Raw genomic sequence first — 19,643 nt, forward strand, 5'->3', positions numbered from 1 at the left:
CACCAGTCTGCACCTGCTGCTGATGGCTTTGGTGCTAACCACGTTGTGCTGGGGTGTCCCAGGCACTGTGCTGGTGAAGGATGCATGGCAACTCTTTTCCCAAAGGCAGGTGAGCACCTGTGGTGGTGCAGGTGTTGTACAGAACCTGGCAGGGCGGGACATGCTTTTTGCTTGTCATGCCACGTGCAGCGGATGCAGGACAGAGGACCGGTGTGTGCTGGGACAGTGGGGCTGCAAAGTGAGCTGCTGTGACTTGAAGCGCAGCGACAAGCCTGTAAGCTGCTGGTTGCGATAAAAGCTCATCCGCTGCGAGCCTCCAAGCTGGTGCTTGCCGTGCTCACCGCCACGGGAAGGCTGAGCTGGCCTCGGGGTGCAGGCAGCCTCCAGCCAGCTGACCTCGGGCAAGTGAAGGATTGGAGCGGTGATACGAGACCCGAAGCTTGGTGCTGAGGTCTGGAGTTTGGTGTCTCCTGGCCTGTGCGTGCTTGTTGTGTTTGCTTGCATGGGTGCCGCAACCAAGGTGAACTGAACCAGTCCTCTGGAAATTCCAGCTCCTCTGCCCAGGCATTCTTTGATTGCCTACAAGATGATCACTAATGGTTCTGATTGATATTAATCAGCGTGGGAATAAAAGCACGGGGGATTTGAAATTAATAGCTTCTCATCTGTGTATCCTTAATCAGTGGCTTTGCACACAAGTGTTTTTTTTCCCTTGCGTGGCCACGGCAGTCGGATGAGTCGTGTCACAGCTGAGCAGCTCCTCCTGCCCACCCTTTGGAAGATCATGCTGAAGACAAAAGTCAAGAGGAAAAATAAGCACTTGCCCGTGCTTTACCCTACGCCAGGGTTTCGGTTTTAGTCCCAAACTCTGCGCTGTTGAGTTTTAGATGTTTAATGTGTCACTCAAGTTGAACGTTGTGATGACAGCGATCAGATTCACTCGAGTACTTTTGTGCTGGCGCAGTGCTCTCCTTCGGCTACATGTCAGCAGAGGGGATTTAAAAATACTGGTATATTGCACTCAGCCAAACTCAAACAGGCTGCGTGCTCCGAAAGATGGTCAGTATCTTAAAACAGCTTGAATAGGGTGGAAAGGAAGAAGGAACATTATTGTTCCTATTTTGCTGATGTATGTCTGAAGTACTGAAGGGTTTTAGAATAAGATTGTGAAAGGTGTTTAGGGTTTAAGCCTAGCTCAGGTGTCCAGGCACTTTCATGCAAAAGTGTCTTTGGAGACTCTGGAGAAACGCGGTCAAAGTGGCCGGTAAGGAGCTGTTACAGGTCGGTGCTAGAAGCTGAACCCAGAGCGCCGTAGTCCTAAGTGCCTTACTCGTGTGGTGTTTTTCCCCTTCAGCATCACAAACGTGTAGCTGCCTTTATTTTTGGAGCCCAGTGTGTTTTTTTTCCAAGGTCCCATATAGTGAATTCAAGCCTGCTGACCACAGATTTGGTGTTCTTCATTACCTTTCATAAGTCTCTTAGAAATTGTCCATAGACTGGGATTTGTCCAAATAGAGGAACTGTTCCCTTACAAGCTGGGAAGTGACATCAAACCTCCAGGTTTCTCCAGCTCTGTCTCTCTGTTTGGACTCTCACCTCTCACTGTTTGATTTTTCACAGCTTAGATTAATTAACGTACTTTCTGAACAGGCTGTGCTGGACAAAGACACCTTCTGCACGAAGCAGGCAGGTGAGGAGGTGTCCCTGTGAGGACAGGCTCTTGGCTTGTCAAACTCTCCAGAGGCTGTTTTTGAGCCCACCGCTCGGTACCTGTCATCTGCAGAGTGACGGATGCTTGCGTGGCCGTCACGGCATCGCTCCGCCAGGTGCCTGCGGCGATGCTCACCCGGCTCAGGTCTGAGGTTCGGACTCAGGGAGCCCTCGTGTCCACCAGGGATGATGGGGCTATGTGGGAAGCCACGGCGGCTGCCCCAGAACGACGACAATGCCGTCAGACCGGCTGCTCTGCCAGCTCGGGTCTTGTGCCAAGAATAAAGTCCCTTGTGCCAAGTGTGCAGTTTGTCTGCGGAGCTGGTGCCGGGGAGTGGATGAGGCTGGGTGCTGACAAATTCCACGGGGGAGGACGAGATGGTTCAGGATGTTTGCTTTTCATCTTTTTGCAGTCTGAAGCAGAGCCTTTAGTATCACTTCAGTGATGTTTAGGCTAAATGGAATAATGGACTGGGGACTGGAAACAGTTTGGCTTCAAAGAAAAAACAAAGTACTCCGAGGTATAACTGGGAAACAAATGAGAGGCTTGTTAAACACTCATTTTCTTTGTGCCTAAGACAGCATAATGAAAGTCTGGAGTGTGCAGTTGGGCTAACAAACTTTTTAAAAGCCAACAGAAAGTAGGTAGCTGGTAGCACGATAACGTGTGTCTGACAGCGGAGTAGCAAGCAGACGGTGCGGTGACAGCAGCACCGAGTGAAGTCTGCAAAGTGACGGGCACGGGGAGTCTGCAGCAGCAAAAATAGGCTGGTGAGAACAAAGCGCTTTCTTCCTCGGAGATGACTGCTCGTCCCTTCTGATCACGGCAAGCAGGGTGCTCGCCGAGCTGTGCTGGCACAGCAGGAGCATGCCTGGAGGCAGAGGACAGGGGCTGCAGACCCCGCGTGCCAGGGACCCTGGGGGTGCCCGCCTCAGGGGCTTTCAGCAGTGGCAGTTTTGGGGAGCAGGGAGAAACCCTTCAGGTTTCTGACTTCTTTTATAGCTCCGTCCTGTTCGTGTGGCTGTAAGACGGGCGGGGATCCCAAGTGATGATTTAGGGGGATGAAATACGATGTGGGTAATCTCAGCCTCTGCCCTTGCTTTGGTTTCCCTCCAGCCCCGTGGGTGGCCAGCAGGAGATGGAAACTCGGCAGTGAGTCTGCCTAGCGGGTTTTGACCACAGAAAGGACAGAACAGAGCGTGGCGGGCCGCGTGTGCTGCTGCACGGGGCCCAAGGGGAGGCCTCGTGTGACATGGGGTTAGAAGGCTTCTGAGAGGTGGCTGTGCCCAGAGCACTGCGCCGGGCAGGCGAGGGCTGCCGTGCTGCTTGCTCATTCTCCCTGTGCAGTTCCTGTGCACCATTGCACCAACAGTCCCCAAAGTACTGGTAGCAGTTGTGTGAGCACGTGAGATGCAGGAACACGTGGCTGTCAGCGGGGCTGGGGCAGCGGGAGGGATTTAGTGCAGGAGGGCAGAGTGGGATGAGTGGGGCACCGCTGCTGGGCGGCTGCCCTGCTGGGGGAGAAGCTGGAAGTAGGAAGAAATTTTTACCAGGTGTTTAATGTCGAGCACTTCTAGCCAGCAGCCTGCTGTAGAGCTTTATTAGCATTGTTTTGGTTTTTAATTTTTTTTTTTTAGTTGTTTAATTTTTTAGGTTGCTTGTATTGGCCAGCACTAGACCCCCAGTGTTGGATGGTGCACTGCTGTCTGTGTGGCAGTCGCACTGCCAGTATGTGCAATTCATACTCCTTGCTCTGTAACAAGAGCATTAAAGCATTTTAATCAGCTTGGTTTCACTGAAGTGTATGAGTTCCCCTCTCATTACATCTACTAACTCTCAAGTTTACGGGGACAAACTTCTTGGATAGACTAATATTCCTTGGCCACCCTAGCGTGCAAATATAAAATTTAATATCTTGCTGCAGGACTGTTCATTTTTATGCAAATTCCACTGTAAGATTATATTCTACAGTTGTAAATTAGAAATTAAAGTAAGTTACGCAGGGGAGGGATATATGGAAAATGGCAATCTTGGATTTATTTTTTTTTAAATGAAGTAATCCTACTCATTTGAGCAATACAGACATGCACATCCTCCAGAAAGGAGGAGACTTGAATGGCAAACGCTGTTTAACACAGCATTTAGCTCTGTAGCTGTTAATGAAGGAGTGACTGCTACAAGACGATCTCTCTCAGTCTCTGACTTCTCCGAATGCATTTAAAGCAAACAATAGGTTCATTATTCTGGTTTAGGAGAAAAATTGAAATCCAGGCTTGGCTGACTCCTGGCTTCTGTAGCTGCGTGCCAGGCAGGTGGGCGTGCATGGAGGAGAGCCGGACCCTCGCGGAGGGACGCGGGTTCATGGTGATGCCCCAGGGTTCAGCTCTGTGCTGTGGGCACAGGAGAGGACACGGGAATTGGTGGCTCCCAGGGGACAGCAGGGAGAGCTTCATGCCCCTGGCTCCTACTAGGCAAACCCGTAAGCCCTGGCACCTACTGGGGGCGCTGGGTCCAGCCGTCGTGCCGCCTGTCCCACCCGGTGGCAGGAGCTTCTCTGCAGCCTCCTGGTGCCGTGCTGACAAACGCCATTTCCAGCAAAATGCACCAAAGTGAATAACAGCACACAGAAGGCAAATGCGGTGGTGGAGTCAAATAATAACGAAAAAACAATATCAGAAGCACTGCACAATAATATTAATTGCATATGGGTAAAATTTTGTAAAACAATTAGGATTCTGTCCCCCTTTCAGCAGTGCCAAAGCTGTCGTGCTTGGAAGATGCTTTTGAAAATGGAGTTTCAAGCGCCGAGTGGTGTACGTGCTTCTGAAGTTATCCCCGCAGTCTGAAATACTTGCGTTCCTCTCAATTGCCTGTTGACAGGGTCGCTGTTCCCTTCCCAAAATCTCTCAGGAAATGCTGTGAGGGAGCGCTGGGAGCCCGGGCGTGGGATGGTGCCAGGTCCAGGCACGGCCCCTGCTCGCTGCCGTCCCCGCGATGGCAGCGGTGACCTCCGGCGGGGTGACAGAGCCCCGTGCTTCCACAAGTGCCTTGCCATCCATCCCTAGGTGGAAAGCACAGAAGAAAATGCTGGTATTAGGAGCTGTTCGTTCATTTCTTTGCAAATCTGCAATGGCTGACATCTGTTTGCTTTTCTTTGTGGTTTTGGAAGAGAAGAGCGGATTTGGCTCCAAAATAGCTATAAGATGGCTTGACATGGAGTAGCATGAATAGGCTTGTTTTGTCTCCTCCTGTTATGAATCACTTTCCATATTAATTTCAGACTTTGAGCTGATGTGTGTTTGGCCTTGCGGAGCAGCACACCACTTTGAGTCGTTCGATTGTGTTTTTTTTTTCTTTTTTTCTTTTCTTTTAAATCACATTTACGTGGACGTGCATTTGCTCCATGTCAGAAGCCAGGGTGCCAGCGAAGGCTGGGAGGTCAGGAGGTGAAGAGCTCGAGCGGTCATGAAGGACGAGCCCTTCGAAGCCCTCCTGATGCTGAGGAGCCGCAGCACTCTCCCAGCCCTCCAGTGAAGTTCCTAAGGAGTAATTATCCCTATTGTGCAGTTTCTTCATCCACCACCTCGAGCTTTGCTTTCTATCATGCCTCTGCCATCAGCCCGTGGTGTCGCCCACTTTCCAGAGAGCCATCAGCACCCATCACGAGCCTGCCCGCGTCTCCTGTCCACTGCCATTGCTTGCAGAGCCAATGTAGAGCTTTTTCTTCTTTTTTTTTCCTTTTTCTTTTTGGGTAAAGTATCAGTCAACTGGCTGTGAAGGTCCCTACCCTTTTGCCAGCTGTCATGGATTACTGCTTCTGAACGGCTTTCCCATGAAGAGCATAAATAAATGCAAGTCCTCGGGCTCCTGGCATGGAATCAAGACCCATCCCCCTCTGTTTTGCTGTGCTTTTTATTATTATTTTCTCAAACAGACTAACGTCTCCTCTTTAATGGCCTATTTTGGTCAAACATTGAAAGCATCCATCCTCCTGTGTGTTTTGGGGGGAAAGTGGGACTGCTTTATGGCGTCAGGAGCTGAGCACCTTGCACGGGGAAGCGGCAGCCCCGAGCTTGTCAGCACAGCCTTGGCCTCTGCCTTTGTGCGTTGCTCTCGCAGGCAGATAGAAACGGGCAGCGTTGTGTGTAGGTAAAGGCCGTATTATATTGTGTTACTGGACAAGTGACACCCGGGGCTGGCTTGCTGGATGAACAGGGTGGCAGGGTGCAGGGGGACTAATGGTGCAATATAGCAGAGAAGTGATAAAGCCCGTGGATTTGTCAATGCAAATGATAAAGCAGCGCTACTCCTCCTTCGGTATTTCTGCAAGGTTTTGTCCACGCTAAGCTCTCCCTGTGCAGCAGGGGGTTCCTCTCGGTCGGCCTGGGGAGGACTCGGTGCAATTCCCAGGATCAGCTCGCTGACCATGGCAGCATTTCTAACCCTGTGATGTAAAACTCAGGAGACAGAGCCCTGCATAAAGCTGTGATGCTGCTTTAAAAACCATCAAAACGAAAAGAAAGGAGAGATCTTCACATCTGTCGCTGGGTCGTAGTTTCAAGCCCTTCTCTGATATTTAGAAATTGTTTTTACTGGAAGCTGAGGATACGAAACCACACGATTCCTGGAAAGCCAGCTAAATAGCCATATCCAGAGCAAAGAAAGGAGCAGTTGTGGAAACCTTTGCAGTGAAATCACAGGCATTAGCGGCACAGCGCTACGTGAACGCGCTGGTTAAAGCCGGGAGGAGCCCTTTCCATTTCCCCACATTTCCCTGGGAACGTGGCTTCTCCTCCGGGCACTCCCACAACTGGATGGGGTTCACCATCCCCACGGCACCTTCACGTTGGGAATATCGGGCTGTGCTGCCAGGGCAAACCTGGGACCAGTTGCCCAGCAAAGGACCAATAAATCAGAGCACTGGGACGCGTAGAGAATTAGGAGAAGGGTGTTTCAGTTTTCTGTGCGCCAGTGCTCGTCCAAGCACCGTCTGTGGCCGCTGCTCTGCGTTCAGCCGCCATCCTCGTGCTGCTGCTGTGCTGGCTCTGCTCCCCTCCCAACCCTTTTGTGATTTGTGAATGATTAAGATGGAGTCAGACAGTAAGCAGAGTTGGCACAGCCAGGCTGTTACCCTATTAGAAGGTCCAGATGTACCGAATCAGGGTTCCTTGTGGCTTCTGATGAGGAAGAAACAAAACAGGGCTCTAGTTAGGTTTGAAGGATTTGGTAAGCGCACATGTGTCATGGGTCTAACTGCCTTTGATGGGTACCAGATGGCCAACAGAGGGGAGGGTGGAGCAGGGGGGAGGACGCGGCCAGGAGGTGGAGGGGTGGAAGGTCCTTTGTGAGCCCTCTGCGGGGAGACGTCGCGTGCGGAAGGTGCGTTAGCACCCGGGCCCGGGGACGGAAACGCTGTGTAGGGAAACGTGTGCGTCTGTGTACAGAAGCACTGCTCTGCTCAGTGGATCGTTTAGATACAAGCCTGTTGCTTACCATGCACCTCCCTTCTTTCACGTGATTAATCGTGCTGTGGCTCTGACGGCTCTACGTGCAGCCCTCCGGTGCTTCCAGAGGAAGGGCAGGCTGCGATTTCAGCCTGGAGAGCCGGGAGGTTTGGTTGGGGGTGGTAGCATGTTCTGGGAAACACGTCCTCTTGTCCTCGATGAGCTTACGTCCAGGTTGAACCCCAACATCAGCAGAGAACAAGGTGCCCGTGCACCCAGAGCGCGGGGATGCCTGAATGCCAGGTGCTGGCCAGGGAGGAGACAAACGTTGGGCCAGTTCTTAGCATTTCAAATTGGAATTGGTCTCCAGTTCACTGAATCCGTGGGCTGGTGTGATTTTCTCTTAAAAAAAATAAAAATTACATTTGTACGTAATGAGTTGGGAAAGAGAGGACAGCCCGGTGATTTATTTGTGTGCAGTAATTTAAACACTGTGATTTTTCTCAGGCACTCAGCTGATGTCCTAAAAGAGCCAAACAAACTGGAAGCAGGTGGAAGGATTATGTATGGCAGAAGCTCTGGAAGGGAAGATCTTTGACATGTCACAGTTTCCCAATTTGCAATTTGCAGGGTGCTGCATCTGCAACCAGGAACTTTGAGATAATTTGGAGTACAGTAAGACATTAGGATTAAAAATATTAGCGCCTCATTAACATAAACCAGCAGAGCTGTTTGGCCTCCAGGGAAACCTGTGGGTTTACACCACCTCTGGGCCTGACACGGTGTGTTTTCCACTATTGTGTCATAATTCAGTACAGCTTGTACAATAATGTAGACGAACTGTTGGCAGGGAAACGCAGTAGGTAAATGTTTTGTGAGCGCGCCCAACTCCCTGGGCTGTGCTCAGCCCTTGGAGAGCTTCGCAAGCGCCGGGGAGGCTCTGACGTCTGCTGGGTAAGACCGTCCATGGAGCACCTGGAATGGGATGTGCGGCTGTGGCTCTGTGGGTCTCTGTCTACTGTGGTAGTGATCGCTCAGCTTGGGGTTGTCCGCTGTGTACCGCTGGCGGTGACAATCCGGGTGTTACTGGAGTCCGGAGCCGTTCCCTTTTCTGATGCTTGCGGTGTCCTGGCAGGTGCCACATGGAAGAAAAAGTCAGCCAAAACCATTTTGGTTAAAATCAAAACAAAATGTTTCTTTATGGATTGAAATGTTTAGAAAAGATGTGTCAATTTCAACATAATTTCCATGGAGAAACATTTTGGAAATAAAAACATGCAGTTCTAGAAAATGTCAGAATTTAATTAATGGTTTTTGAAAGGTAGTTTTAAGTGTGCCTGTTTCTCAAGTAGATTTTTTTTTACCCTTCATAGTACATTGAGTTATATTATTGAGCTAACATAATGCATTGGGATTAGATGTTTAGCTAATGTATTTATTTACATTTACGTTTATGAGGTATGTGTATTTGGATGCAGATGATTATTTTTGAGACATCAGGGGCAGCTGCTATTTAGAAGAGTGTGAAGCCCTTGCTTTCATATGTCAAAGCGTTTCATAACTATCAAATTGTACTGTTTTGTATTGGTGTGGCTGAAGCTGAGCCGAAGCATGCTTTGAGCCAGCGAGGTTGCAAGGGGCCTCTGGAGGTCCTTAGCTCCAAAGTCCCACTTGAAGCTCAGAACCTCCCTGTTGGATCAGGTTGCTCAGGGTCATGTCTTGCAGGGTGCTGAAGACCTCCAAGAATGGTAACTCCCTTTCCTCCCTATCCCAGTGCTGGTTCATCTTCATGGTGAGAACAGTTTTGCTGTTGGCTCTGTAACCTCCCGTTAGGCGCCTGAAGACAGCAGAAGGCCCCCTCTCAGCCTCCTCTTGAACAAACCCATCTCCCTGAGGCTCTTCTCGTCCATCATGTGCTCCAGCCCCAAGGTTTGCAGCTGAGTGCTGAAATATCCATCTCGCATCGATTCAGCTAAATTGGGTACCAGTAATAATGAAGATGCATGGGCACAGGCTGCAGCCTGGGTGGCTGCTCAGGTATACGTCAACGTGTGCCCTCCCTGCGCTTTCAGCTTTATTACCGCTCCTCTGCTACCTTCTGCTACCTCAGCTGACTGATTAAAGCCACTTCAGATGTGTTTATTCACGACGTCATCGTGTTTCCAGAGCACGATACAGATGTGCCCTTTGTGCCAGGGAGGGGGACGCATTCCCCGCATCGCAAACCGCAGATATTTTCGTCTGGACAAAAAGATAAGCTGCTTCAATTAGTAATAAACAACAGCTGTCGTGGCTGAACTGAAAAATAGTAGAGTTGCTCAACTCATATGTTGCAGTGAATCCTGCAGATATTAATTTGGGGGAAAAAGAAACCATTCCTAACAAATTTGTAAGGATTTTTATTTCATGACATTCACTTGAACTGAAACCGAACCCTAAACCGGGGCTTTTTTGCACTGGAGGAGGACGGAAGGATGGATAGCGGGCAGAAGTCTTTCAGCCAGCACTGTCGTGCACCTTGCAGCATCTTCCAAGGGAGGATTTGCGCCGCTCTGCAGCCAGCGCTGTGCCCAGCTCGGGGCAGCCCAGCAGTGAGCCCGGTGAGCCCCACTGCTGGCTCCGTGCACGTCTTCATGCAGAGCTATGGAGAGCTGGGGGGGATTTGGGGCTGGGGAGGAGCCCCCCTTCTGCCGGCTGCAGCATAGCTGCGGGGTAGCTGCTGATGTGCAGCCCCCTGTCTTTGTGTCGGCGGATGCGGAGGATGTTAGCAGATCTAACATGGGCAGCTGAAACCAGGAAACAAAGGAGGTTGGTGTGCGTGAGCCTTGGGAATACTTGGCTCATCCTGCCATCAGCAGGCTAAATATTTGTAATTTCTGTCATAAAAAATTCACCAGCTGCAGAAGTCAATAGAGGGGAAGTAGTAAACATGACATGACATTGCTTTTGTAGCATTGCTCAGAACAAGAAATCTCTTCTTCCAAACAAAAGCCAGGCGTTGCTGCCTGGATGGACTTGAATACTTTTAGGATCTTGTCGGAAAAACGTCTGCCCCAATTCAGTCATTTGGAAGAGGATCCCAGGTCTCTTCAGAGTAATGAGGCTTGAATGTAATCTCGAGCAGAGTGATTTAAAGTGCAAGGGATGCTTCTTTACCCTGCCTGTTTATAGGGCAATGCATTTTAAATATTGAATGATCCAAAAGTCAGCTCAGGAAGGATACACAATCAGGGGAAGGAAATAGGTCATAATTTCTCACAAGGGACTGCATGAAACCTTCAGTCATCTTAAATCCCCCATCCCGTCCATTTCCCTGACTATCCGATGGTGCCAAAAGGGGGCCGCCTGCTCTCCCATTGGTTTGGCACTGCCGCGGCAGCGTATGCTGAACGTCTCGGCTGGGCTCTTCGGGGCCAGAAAGGTAAAACTCTGCCCCACGGTGAAAACAGATGGGCTGGCTTATCTGTGCTTGTGGGAATAAGGCACATGCCATCACTGCAGAGGAGGAGCAACAGCCACCTCGCGTGTTACTGGAAACTTCCCTGGCTCCGAACGCAGGCTGAGGTCCCAAAGCCCTTACAGCTTCAATGAGAAATGAAATTATCTCTCTTATTTATATCTAGTAATAATTGCTTCTTCTAATTGCCCTAGTTTGTGGGTTTCTTCCCAGCAGGTTAGGCCGAAATTTCAATTTCAGTTGGATTTGCATAACTGCGTGAGCCTCTTCCCTGGCTCCGTGCCTTCACCTGCCACTGCCGGCGGAGCGGTGCTCCCCGGGGAGCCAGCTGTGGGCCTTGGGGCGTTCTCCATGGGAGGATGGGTGAAGCCCGGTCTCCTGCTCTGTTCTCTGTTTCAGCGAGATCTCTGGAGTTATATTTAGTTTGGCATTGCTCAGGAGCGAGCGATGGCTGGGCTGAAGCCATGTGTCACCAGGCATCGCGCTGTGCAGGAGGTGGGGAGGTGAAGGGTACGTGGTGCTGCTTTTTTGGCATTTTTGGTTTGTTTTCTGAAATGATCTTGCTGCTGGTCCTGGTTGGGACTCAGCTGTGCGTGTGGTGTGGTGGGGCGGTGAGGGGTCCCCAGTCATGGGCTGCCCTTGAGTGCATGGCTCAAATGCAGGGTGCCATCACGTAGGAGGAGGGCTCCACGCCTTTACGCATGTTTTGGTGTTGCAGGTGGCAGGGTAGCTTCTTCTGGAGCTGGTTTCCAGGGCTGGAGAAGGAAAGGTCTAGCAAGGCAGGAAAGGAAAGGAGCAAGGCAGCCTGCCAGCTGTGGTCCCTTCTGCTTCCCCTCTAATACTGGCTTCCCAGCTCCACAGAAAGCCGAGGGCATCCCATGGGTCCTTGTCAGCCCACCCGGGATTAGCCTGTAACGTGTCTGTCACAGGCTGGTGGCGCAGAGCAGCAGGGGACCCAGGCACGTCCTGCTGCCCTGCCATCCATCGGGCTCCCCAGGTGCGACCGCCTTGTGCTGGGGGCTGTCTGGGTGCAGCCTGGGGTGGTTCGGTGCTGTGAGGACAGGCAAAGCAGGGCTTGGGGATAGCAGCATTGAGTTCGGGGGATGAGCTGACCCTCTGGGTCAGGTTTGGGGCATGTTGCAGTCTATGTGCCCCCAGCTGCTAATGTCCTGCCATGGTCCTGCTCTGTTCCCTCGAAGTCTAACAGGTTTCTGGCCGACTCGATCCATCACGATCTTCTGGGTGCGCAGAGCCTTTCATCAGGCTGCAGGGACACAGAGTTCTGCTGAAGGGGCCTGGCTGATCTGGGGTTTATTTCACAAATTTTCCTTTTGGCTGTGTTTCTTGGTTCCCAGGTTGTGATCCACATTTTTGGAGGAGTTGTTATTTTCCCCAATTACAGTGATGGGTAGCATTCATTAAACCGATACGAATCCTTTGGGTTGGGGTGGGGGGTCACAGAGTGTACTGTGGTGGCTGTATAGACCGAAGGTTTACTGATGGTATTTGCACTGCCTGCTAACCCAGACAAGTCCGAAACAGGCTGTTGCCTTCTCTGGATGCTGTACGTCGTGGAGCGAGGCGGGTGTAGCCTGCGAGCAACTGTTGCCTGTTGTGCATTGCATGTAATTTGCTTGGGGCAAGGCAGGAATGGTCATGGTCAACGTTAACGTTCTGCTGTTAACTCAGCATCTAAGCAGGCAAATGTCCATTTTTTTATGGATGTGGATTTTTTACTGGTTGCTTTACTTCAGTGCTTCCTCTGACCATGTAGCTCTTGGATGCGGTTCTGCATTCTACTATTAAGAAGGCAAGAGGACTGTTAGAAAACTCTGCAGGGAAGAGGCAACGTATATTTTGCCTTTTGATTTCTGATGTTTTATTTATGTATGTAAATGCAGAAAGATGCGTGCGTGTGTCTGTTAGCATATATAAAACACATGGAGCTCTTCTGCCAGGTGAACGTGACAGCATCGCTCTCTTACAAGACCGCATTATAAACTGCCAAACGCTGTAAGCACGTGGAAATCGGAATACCCAGGCAGCCTTTTTTGTTGCTGAGGTGACTCTTCAGCCTGCCTTTAATCTCTGAGCTGCAGCACACAAATCACGTTGGGGCTGGTAGAATCGGCCTGGTGCAGTTAGTGCTTCCCTCTGTGGGGAGAAGGCCTGTGTCAGCACCTGCTGCCGGTGTGTGCGCCGAGTCTGGTGGCCCCCCCTTTAGGAGAAGCAGCCACCCCCAGTTATTGCTGATTATTTAGAAGTAAAGTAAGTAGAAATGAACCAAAGGCATGTCTCATCAAAATCCATGGTGCTGGCAGGTGAATAGAGGCTGTATCCCGCACCTTTGCGCAGCCCAGCTCCCCGGCTCTGTGCGGACGGGTTTCCTGCTGCACACAAACCGGGGGCCCTGGGGGAGCTGGGGCACGGCCAGGGCACTGCCCAGTGCCGCCTCACCTTCTCTTAGGTGTCTTTGAAATACTGAGCCCAACCAAACAAAAAGCAACCCACGCATAAACAAGGTGTGGAATGTCTTCTGCATTGCGATAAATGTTTATTTCTGCCTGCCGCCTGTGCGTCCCTCCGTTCAGCCTTGGGACCTGCCACGCCGGGTTAAGGCCACGGCGGCAAGCCGCAGCGGGACTGGCCGCAGCACGGTGCCAACCCGCTGCTCTGTGGCTCCAGAAGTGCCACCAGTGAGTGCAGTCGCTCTGTGTGAGCTTCAAGTTCTGCTAACAGCACAAGTGCAGCCATCTCGACTTTTAGCCCCTGGTCCGCTGCACGTCGAACAGCAGCTTGTTAGCAATTTATCCCTATAATTTAACGTAAGAGGAACTCATGTGCTGAAACAGTGCTGGATGTTGTTTGGCTATGTCCAGGAGTTTGTCTGTGATCTTTTGACTTTAGGCTTGAGCTCCAATGTACCTGTCAGTAAAAAGCACTCAGCCTGGGTGTTTCTTAAAAGCTCCTGCTGTGCAGCAATGTGCCGGGCTTGTTGTGGATCCCCGGCAGGTCTCCAGGCTGATGTTCAGCTTCCGCGGCGCTTTGTTGCTCAGGATGGCCTTTTCTGATGGAGGAGTGTCGGGCCAGGCTGGGTTTGAGCTGGACTCCACGAGTGAGCTGCAGTGTGATGTTGCTGTCGGCTCGGTGGACTTCTGAAGGCTGGGAACTGGGCAAGCTCTGGTGAAAGCAAACTTGGAAGAGCCCCAAAAAGCACATCCCAGGCAGGGCACGCTGCAAGCATTGACTCGTAGCCAGGCCAGTCCTGCAGTTAGAGCCTGGCAGTCCTCAGCAGCAACTGGATGTGGGCAACGTTGTTTGCCTAAGCTTTAGGTTAGATTCTTTCCTGCACAAAGGGGGCAAAACTTTTGGAAAAAGCAGAGTCTTGGTGCTCATTTGGAAGGCAAGGATGTGTCTGGCACTGCCCCAGAGGAGTAAGGGGGACAGTTTAGCTCATGTGGGTAGGGAGGAAGGATGCTGGGGTAAGAAGCTATGGAAATGGTTGTGAGTTTAAGCTGCCATTTTGAACAACTGAAAAGACTGAAGTGCTACTTAAGGAAAAATACAACTCCGTGTCCCATCTTCCCTCCTCCTGCCATCCAAATCTCCAAATCCTTTTGTTGAGACGAGCAGGAATGGGGTGCTTTGTGTAAGCTGCAGCCCGAGCCTGTGCTCTCTCTTGGTAGCAGACCCCCTCGAACGGCTGCACCAAGGTCCCTTGATGCTGTGAGCATTGTAGCAAGGAATTAAATACAGTCGTGTTCATTTCAAATTCCATTTGAAATACAAATAGGTAAACCCTTGTTCATCAAACACCAAAGTGCAAGTGGAGAAAGGAAGTTCAGCGAACGCTTTGTGTTTTAATTCTTCTGGGAAACGCTACGAAGGGCACTGAGCAAAGCACCGGGAGAGGTGTGGTGTTGGCACCTTTTGATTTGGAAGCATGCCGGGTGCTGACGGCTCTGAGTCCTCCCGATGCTGCTGGTCACCTGCCCAGTCACCGCGGGCAACGTGATTTCACCTTTCTGGCTTTCTGAAGCACAGCAAAATACCTGCCCGGATGCTTTGGGTGTACATCTGCCGGGTGGAACCCCAGGAGAGGAAGGGCTGCTGCACTCGCTGGGACAGGCCTGGGGACCTTTAACTGCACAGGCCCCCTGCGTGGCCGGCACCTGCACTTATTGATATTACTATTGATCTGTTTGTCTGACAGCTGACCCCGAACCTCTTAATGCGGAGTGAAAGCGTCCTGTTGACCTCCGCAGACTTCAGAGCAGTCCCCGTGTCCTCACCTCCATCAGCCTCTGCTCGGTGGCTGCAGATGTCCTCTGCCACGTCACCTGCCAGGGCCCCGCATGCTGCAGGTGTCACCCCGTCGTGCGTCGGTGACAGTTTTCAGCCACAGGAATTAAGGATGGGATGTTTGAAGGGGCAGGAGAGGGGTTAAGATTCAGCACAAATATTTTATAAACAAGGTTACAGCTGGCTCTGGGGAAAGTTGTAGAAATACTTGGCATGCACTTAGCTCTGCAGACTGGCATGTCCGTGGCGGTTTTATTCCCGAGGAGGCTGCTCCCCGCGTGTGTCGTGCCACGGAGCCCATTTCGCTTGCACAGTCAGCAAAGTCGCCTTCCCAGCAGAGGAGCTGCCTCCTCCTGTTTTGTTAAGGGAAAAAAAAAGAATGTTTGCTCGGGAGAGAAAAACATGTTTTTGTCACTGGAGGCGGGGACGGGTTAAGATGTGCTACCTTTGAAGCTGCCCTGGTGCTCATGTGCTTTGCAGCAGTCCTTGCAAAATCAGCCACAACTGTGCTCAGACATGCAAGCGTGTACAGCGTGTACAGCTGGGCTTCTAGCAGAGTGCGAACCACATCATCGTCATCCAGCAAATAGCTGATAACCATGGCACGGTCACAGGATCTCGGGATTCTTCAAAGTTATGTGCAACAGTGACTGGGGAAACCGGGGGGTCTCCTCTTGTTCAGCACTGGGGCTGCCTGGTGGTGGTGGTGCTCCCGAAACGTGGCTTTGAGGTACTGTTAATGATGTAGAGGGAGAGAATAAAGGGCAATCTGGTAAAACAGCAGAGCCTTGTGAGAGTTGCTGATAACAGTTTAGGGTTTGGCTCTGACTGAGCAGTGCACATGAATAAAGCTGCCAGCGCCAAGCCTCAGGAGTGCCGTTTCTAAACGTGTCTCGTTGTTCTGGGCTGTCCCGTTGGAGAACTGGTGGTTGAAGCTGGATCTCACAGAGTTGGTGCTCAATAAATTCCAAGAACTGAGGCTCTTTCAAGGTGCTTCAAGTTGAGCGCCCCTCCTCCTGCCACTATTTTGGAAAGTCCTGATACAGGCTGCACAGCTGAAATGTAATTTAACTTTCCTCATCAGAGACCTGGTCCTGTTTGTTCGTGTTGTTGGTGTTTTTCCCAGCACCGGTCTCAGTGCATTTCCTGACGCTCTAAATTCGGTCTGAGATCAAGTTGTTCAAAAGCCTGGGCATCTGCAGGAACAAACCAGAAGCTCCCAGCCAGCTCTCGGAGCGGGAATGTTTTGCTCAAGCTTTTGCTGGACTTGCAGGTTTTTGCCGGAGTTGGTTTTTAGAGAAAGGGCTGTTTGGGTTGCAGCGTGTGGGAAAATGAATGTGTTCAATGGAAATCTGAAAACCAGATGTCAGAGCAATGATGTGCTGATTATCGGAAATAGGGAAGAAAGCATGCAACCCCCTAATCCATCTGATTAATTTCCTGGCTCTTTTACCCGAGCAAGTGTCTTGCTTCCCAGGGCTGTGATAGTAAATATAATTATTCGTTATAAAAGTTGACGTGCTTCTGATAATTGAACCTAACCTGTCTGCTTTGGCCTTTCAGCTTTGCTTTGGCCTTTCAGCTTAGCATCACAAATTATGATTTCACTTGGTGATTAGGTGCAAGTGAATATTTGGTTCTGTATTAGCCAGATTAAACAAAGCAGACTGTAGGAGAGAAATTTTGAGGAGCCTTTGATGATATTTTAAGCCCAAGTTAACTGCAAGTGCTTGAAACGATCTGTCAGTCAATCTGAAGAGAGCCTCATGATGGATAGACCATGTGTTGGCTTGTCTGACACTTCTCAAAGATAGTGACAGTGACATGTATCAAGCAGGACTGCCTTTCAGCTGTTTTTTCTTCCGTTTCCAGTTGCCAGTTCTTTTAACTTAAATTATAATACATTTTGTGGTGGGCCTGAATTGGCGTATCGGGTTCAAAACGCTGACTGTATTTGCATCTGGACATTGATTACTGAACTCTGGGCAACTGGATCACCTGTGCTAAGAGCTCTAAATCTGTTTCCATGTCTTGAATTTTGATAGAATAGGGGTCTAAATGCAGGCCTGATTTAGCTTTCTGATGGTGCCCTTAATAAGCATCATGTCAATAGAAGAAATCAATCTCATTTAAAACAAAGTCAGACTGCTGGAGAGTTTTAACTTGAGGAGAAGCCTTGTCACACTGTCATCACACTGCTCTCGGGATGTGGTACGGGTTCATTTTGGAAATGATCAGGCTCTAATTAAGGTCCATAGGGAATTGGAACTGATTCGGTGCAATTAGAACAGACCCCTAATTAGTATTTAACAACCACATCCAGGGGCGAGTGAGGGGATTTTTCAGTCCCTTATTCCTAGGGCGCATGTGGTTTGAAGACTATATTTTGGGGGATACTGGAGCTTTGCTTCACTCAGCGATGTATCCAGCGTACACTGTAGGCTGTTGTGTGGTGCTGGGATCCCTTCCAGCCCCTCGTATCTGATCCTGCATCTTGAACATCGGCAGGTGGGCCTGGTGAGCTCCATATGAGCACAAGAGGTCTGCTGCCGAGCGGCGTTCCCAGGCTGCCTAAATGGTGGTGTAAGTTCAGATAATTCTCCCTGCATAATGCCAAAGCCCTACGGAATGTTTGCTTGTTCTTTCCATATTTCTGGTAGCTGAGAACAGTGACGTTGGAGAGTCACCAGCATTACGTTCAGCATAAGCCTGAGCCGCTTCCAAGGCGCGTTCGCACTGCGTGGTGCCGGTACGCAGGTAAAGGGAAAACACCCGATCTTCAGTGACAGCGAATGTCACGCTGCGTCCTCGGATTTGCCTAACCATCTAATATTGCAATTAGATCGAGCTGCGTACGCGCAGATGACAAAACAATTAAACAGCAATGAAACATAAAGGGAAAAAATTAACAAGGAACCAAATTCATTTGACACAGAGATCAAAACATATCGACGGTGTCTCGCAGCTCTGATAATTCCATTGAGCTGTGCCGAGCTTAGCGTTGATGCTCGCATACAACCTCTGATTAACATTAAGTGGGGCTGTCATTCTGACAGAGCTGGATAAACCAATATTGAAAAATCTATTAAATATATCAGGCTCGAACAGGGAGCGCAAATCTTATTATATTATTTCAGCTGTAATTAGGTGGGAGATAAAATCATAAACAGGGAACTTCAGTGAATTTTCTTCTGCCTGCGCGTGGACACCTGGGTTTTGCTCGGTTTGGGGGGAGGCTGGACACGTGCCGAGGACCCGCTGCTGCCCAGGGAGCGCAGAGCTGAGCGGTGACTCTTGTCGTGTGCACAGGACAGGTTTGTAAGTTCAACAGCGCTGGCTACACTCCTCCTTGAGATAATGACAGCCGTAATGGACATCCCTGTATTTAACTGGAAATAGCAGTTCAGTGTTTTACAACCCGGAGCCTGCCTAATTGGTTCTTTGAATAGAAAAACATGGCTATTTGGAAGGTTTGCTTTAGGACGTTACGCGTTCTGTTCCTATTAATAACGGAGGTCGTGCCATTAAAAACCTTCACATGCTAAAAGTGTGATTTTAAAAATAATTCTCTTGGGAAAACAAAACCAAAGACACCTTTTCTGTTTTCAAGGGTACAGAGGTTGCAGAGCCAGGCCCCCACAACGGGGAGGCAGGAGCTGAGGTTTCCCCTTCGCCGCGAGCTGCCCACAGGCTTGGTTTTAGCACGGGACCTCGTCCTCTCCTTTCCATGCCGTGTTTGTGGCTTGCTCCAAGGAACTCAGTGCTGCCGCCCTGAACCAGCAGCAAAACGGGCAGTTTTGGTGGCTTTAAATACATCTGCTGCTATTTTGTAGGCTGGGGACCGGAACGAATTTGCCGTCCTGGTTATTTAAGGTGGGGTTTCTCTCGCCTGACTGCAGCTGTTGGAAGGGCAATGGCCCTGCACGGCTAAGGGTGTGCTGCAGGTGGGTTCCCCTGTCTGGTGACGGTGGGGAGCCAAACCTGTCCCGGAGAGCCCTCCTTCCATTGGCAGTGGGAACTGTTTGGTGCGGCTGCCCCTAGGTGAGATGGATTTGCCAGAGCATTTGCAGTCCCCTCGTGGTTTCATTTCAGCCTGCTGCTCGTCGTGTTTCACTGACTCACCACCACCGACTGCTGCGTACCGGGCAACTTTTATGAGCAGTTTACAAGCATCCAGACGGGGAAGGAGGCAGTAAGTGACTTCCCCGGGCTCACGCAGGGAGCAGGCACGTCTCTGCTGAATGGCAGCCTAATGCTGTGACCAAGAAAACACTCGTCGACTTCTGGCCAAGGCTCTCCTCGCTCCTTGCGCGCGCTGCACGCTGTGCGGCGAGGCAGCGATGAGTGCCGGGGTGCTCCTCGCGCTGCGTGCCCGCTCGGGAGCTCTTCAGCCTGCGCTGCAATTCAAGGAGCTGTCGAGCTCCCTGGAAGCCAGCGGGCGCTCTGCCATCAGCTGCGGCGCCGCCAGGATTTTATCTTCGTCACACAGCCCTGCCGTATTCTCCGTCCAATGTTTGAACTAAGCGAGGCATAAATTTAGTTCTGATGCTGGTTGGTAAGAAGTGAAAAATGAATTTCTGCCAAACCGGGATGTATTTTCAACTCGATTTAATAGGGTTTGTATCCTATCCCAAGAGGTCAGGGCCTTTTTCTAACAAAGTTTATGATAATAGATTTAACTTCTATTAGCGTATTTGCCTCAGTATTTGCAGAGAAAGGAGTAGAGGAG

At 50.5% G+C, this 19,643-nt stretch overlaps 1 protein-coding gene and 1 long non-coding RNA gene across 6 annotated transcripts in view; both read left to right on the forward strand.

The window, feature by feature from the left end:
- Positions 1 to 19,643, forward strand: part of AUTS2 (activator of transcription and developmental regulator AUTS2) — a 761,884-nt gene that overhangs the window by 81,554 nt on the left and 660,687 nt on the right. The gene's annotated exons all lie outside the window — the stretch shown is intronic.
- The window catches only part of LOC308180684, a 117,237-nt gene that overhangs the window by 72,425 nt on the left and 25,169 nt on the right, over positions 1 to 19,643 (forward strand). Inside the window, exon 2 of the long non-coding RNA XR_013941126.1 lies at positions 1 to 19,643. This exon is cut by the window's left edge and continues 40,802 nt beyond it; it is cut by the window's right edge and continues 25,169 nt beyond it. This is a non-coding gene — a long non-coding RNA (uncharacterized lncRNA).

Source organism: Anser brachyrhynchus, assembly GCF_964034855.1.
Source record: "Anser brachyrhynchus genome assembly, chromosome: 20".
In the NCBI taxonomy this organism is placed as follows: Eukaryota; Metazoa; Chordata; class Aves; order Anseriformes; family Anatidae; genus Anser; species Anser brachyrhynchus.